We start from the raw sequence: 4,639 nt of genomic DNA, 5'->3' as shown, positions 1-4,639 counted from the left end.
AATAATCCTATATGAATCTTTATACAGGGCTAATAATATATATAGAATTTGTATGGAAAACCTTTTCATTAGTTTCAATAAGGAATATTTAATTTAACTAATCATGCAGTTTTCCAACATGAAACTAATATATGTTCAATTTTTGGTACTGTTTTTTTCAGACATTCTTCTTATGTGGGTCGAGTATTAAAAAAATAAAAAATTTATCCTAAAGTCGTATTTATTACAGCAAGTAACGTAACTCTTAGCTGGCTGAGAGCAATCTCCTGCCAAGTGACGACGTCATCATTGCCGTATCAGCATTTGTTCCTTTTAACCTCAATAATCTGCTTACACAGGCTTCATCTGTGTGTCGTCTCTGCTTGCAAAAGCAGATTGACTGGAGAAAGGAATGCTTAGCCCGAACTTCTCATGGGCAAGGCAGACATTAGGTACAGGTGTCTATCGGTGTGCGCAATGCAACTTGCAATCATTTTAAAATTAATAAACAAAATAAGGAAATAGAATTTCTATAACATCAAAATGAATTAATTTTTTCTGAACCTCATAGACATTTAGAAGTATCACGATATGGACATGGATTATTTACTTGCAACATGCTTATTACAATCCAGGTAAATCACATTCATGGGAAAATGTTCCCATTTTTTTTGAAAAACCCAAAGTTTATATAGAAAATTGAGTTGACATAGTGGGTTTTTCGTTGCATCTCCTACCTATTAATAATGTTTTTAAAAGTTAACCTCAGAGGATGCGCACGAGAAAATTGAATATGAAACTTTTGTTAGGGCACATAGAATCATGATTAATCTTCTCATAATAACAGAATCGAAATATATTTTTTTTGCGTGTACGCACTAGGAATCTATATATAAATGATCATAAATAACGGAATCAAAATATATCTTTGCGTGTACGCAATAGGAATCTATTTAAAGTGCACATATATTAATCATAATCATATGAATCCATATACATATGTATAAACAATCAGGTAGCCTATAATCAATCTGTTACCTTTTATCTTACCAATATCTGCAGTTATATATGAGTTAGTATATGGATTAATGAATCAGATATATAACATTTAGCATAAAAATCAACGAATCAATCAGCATAAACACATAAACAGTTATCAATTCATATATGTATTTTTTATCAAGTTAAAAATATGATTTTTTATCATGTTAATCTTCATTCTATGCAATTATCAGAGTACATTAGTATTTTCTGTAGCATATGTATCTTAATGAAATGAAGTGAAAAAACTGTATCCATTATATATCACGTGATCACTATTATTTACCAATATCATTGTTTTATATTTTATTACTTGAATCAATTCATGTACACCATGAATTTTTATTTACTTATATATATATATATATTCACATAGTGTCTGTATCACACTCCTATAAGTCAAATGCAAGTCAAGTTTGAGTAATATTCAGTAGTTGGTTTTGGTAGCTGACCGAGCTAATGTAAGTGTTTACATAATAAAAATATGGAATGTTAGTCCATATATATAAAAGACCAGATTGCTTGCAGGAATGTGATCAGACTAGAGACGCTAAAGATGACGTATACAATAAGTATGTAGGCTAAGTTGACATGCCGTCATCTGTGGTCATTCATTTGTTTTGAAACAGTCCAAGCTCCCTGCTTGAGACAACTACCCCGACCTATAATTCAAACGGCCTACGTGATCTGTAGCGTGTCTCATTCGATTGTGTGTTCGTATGTAACTATGTCATCTGATAGTATGTTCATATGTTCGAACTACTGTCTTTTCTTTCATAACTTGTAACAGAGATGGTAGTAGAGGCAGAACAGAGTTAGCTATCGTCATTAGAAGACCTGTATCTCTTTACCTAAGCTTTATCATGTAGAGAGAACAGAAGTAGCCATCATCATTGGCAGAAGCGATCAAGCTATCGTCATTAGAAGACTTGTACAATCATACCTGATCTTCACCATGTAAAACTTCAGAAGAATATATCTATTTTTATACTTCGTGTTTTCTACAAGAACCTCCTCACCATGAGTTTAACACATCGTCGTAATAACCAACAAGATAATACCGACTTCGTAAGTGATCTACAAACCCCAAGACACTCCATTGAATATGGAAGTGCAATAACAACCGACTTAGCGTAAAATTATCGCAAGTCTAACATTACCTCATAGGGCGCCTTATCATACAAGGCACAAGCCCTAATATATATATATTATATATATATATATATATATATATATATATATATATATATATATATATATATACATATATATATATATATATATATATATATATATATATATATATATATATATATATATATATACATATACCATACAGACATATATATATATATTGAAGTAATCAAAGTCCACAATTATGTAAAATGTGTATTAAAAATACATAAAAGACGGGAGCTTTCGTTTACTTGATCAGTAGACTTCATCAGCCGTACTGATTTTTCTTTAAAAAAAAAAATATATACAAAAAAGTTACGAAGGACAGGCAGGACTCTGGAAACGTCTCCAAGGAGATAAAACAACCAAAACAAGCTATCTTAATCATGTTATTCCCTCGTTCAAATGTCTGGCCAAAAAGACGAGCCGATCGTCGTGGTTGAACTACCTCCTCTGTGTGTTCGGCTGTTCCCTCGTCCAAAACTTCTGCATCGGCACCGCAATGGGGGTTCTTCCTTCCAATGCCTGGGCAGGGAGAGAGACAACCTGGTCAATAGGAGTGGTGCAAACAACGTCTGTACTAATATTTACAGTTTTAAGAACCAAATAATTTAAAAATGTATCCTCTTGGGTAAATGATTTGTTAAAATCAAACACGTTTAACACAGGATGGCCGATGTGTCGTTTTCGACAACTTCAAATTTTTAACTAATTAGTATGGAATAACTGATTTTGGCTCAATGCTGAGTCTTATAGACAATTAATTATTAAATTTTTAAAAAGATGCTTAACAGACCTAATTTTTTAAAAAATATTCAGTGGAATAGCTGATATTTGAGGTTTTACCTTAAATGGCCAAGGTGTCGTTTTTGACACCTAGGCTATTTATATGGTAAATTCATTTAAAAACTCCTCACAAGCAATAATATTTGTGTTTGTGTCCCCTATCTATATATCTATCTATTTATACACACACACACACACACACACACACACACACACATATCTATATAATGACTTTCTTTCAGTATGAGGTATACTATATTTGTGAATTTCTTTTCAGACTTGTTATTCCTGACTTGAATATCCTTGAGAATTCTGTGTTTCGTGATCCTTGGCAAAGGAAACAGTTTACTAAGCACTCATCATTCATATTAGCTTAGTGGTAGTCATACTGAATATATTAGAGATGGCTGCTTCACGGTGTAAGGGAAATAAAGATTTCTATACTGTAGAAGAAGCATTGAATATTATCTTCCAATCAGAAGATGAAGTTTCAAGTGATGGTAGTGATGGTAGTGAAAATGAGTTTTTACCACAAAAAGAAGTTTCTTCAAGCTCATCAGATTCTGATGACTATCAAGATAGTGAAGACGAATCCACTAGACAAGCAAGTACCTCATCAGATATACAAGCAAGCACTTCTACAGATAGAAATACCATCATTACACGGCATGGGATTGCCTGGGAACCTTTATCATCATCTCGGAAAGGAAGATATAGCCAAAGTCAGGTATTCAAAGCTACTTCTGGTATTTCAAAAACTGTGAAAAATGTAGCTGCAGAATCCCCATATTCTGCTTGGAGAATCTTCATTGATGAAACTATGCTACGGAAAATTCATAAATGGACAATCAGTGAAGGAAAAAATCACGATGAAAGCTGGGGTGTTATCCTTAGAAAAGTTTGAGGCCTACATTGCTTTGACATAGCAAGGGGAGTGTACGGAAAAGCTCACAGTGCAGATTTTTTGTGGAATAAAACCTATGGACCAAAAATATTCGGAGAAACCATGTCTAGAAGTGATTACAAGAAAATACATAGATTCATAGGTTGTGACAACAGAAGCACAAGGTCAGAGAGGATCAAAAGTGACAAATTTACCCACATTAGAGACATTTTTGACCTATTTGTTGAAAATTGCAGAGGTGCCTATATACCAACATATAGTTTGACAATTGACGACAGCTATTGCCCATGAAAAACAGGTGCCCATTCATTGTATTTATGCCAAATAAACCTGATAAGTTTGGAATGAAATTTTTTGGGTCCTTACAGAGGTAGAAAACAAATACATTGTAAATGTGATCCCCTACTTAGGAGCCATAGAAAAAGGAAATCAAGGTTAGGGGTTCCCTTGGCGGAACATGTTGTGCTCAGTCTACTGAAGTTGTGAAGAACAAAGGCTATAATGTAACAACAGACAACTTTTTTACATCTCTTGAAGTTGCAAGGAAACTGCGAGATTAGAGCTACTTCAATTGTCGGTACTGTGAGAGGAAACAGCAAGCATCTGTCGAAAGAAATGACTTTACAAGAAAAGGGAAAAAGTATGAATCCAAATTCTATTTTCAAGATGAAAGTGAATGCAGTTTGTTAATTATCAATGCAAAGCTAATAAAAATGTGTGCCTCTTATCAACAATGCATAGTTCTCCAACAAT

The sequence above is a fragment of the Macrobrachium nipponense genome, chromosome 26, assembly GCF_015104395.2.
Source record: "Macrobrachium nipponense isolate FS-2020 chromosome 26, ASM1510439v2, whole genome shotgun sequence".
Classification (NCBI taxonomy): Eukaryota; Metazoa; Arthropoda; class Malacostraca; order Decapoda; family Palaemonidae; genus Macrobrachium; species Macrobrachium nipponense.
This window is presented reverse-complemented; position numbering follows the sequence as displayed.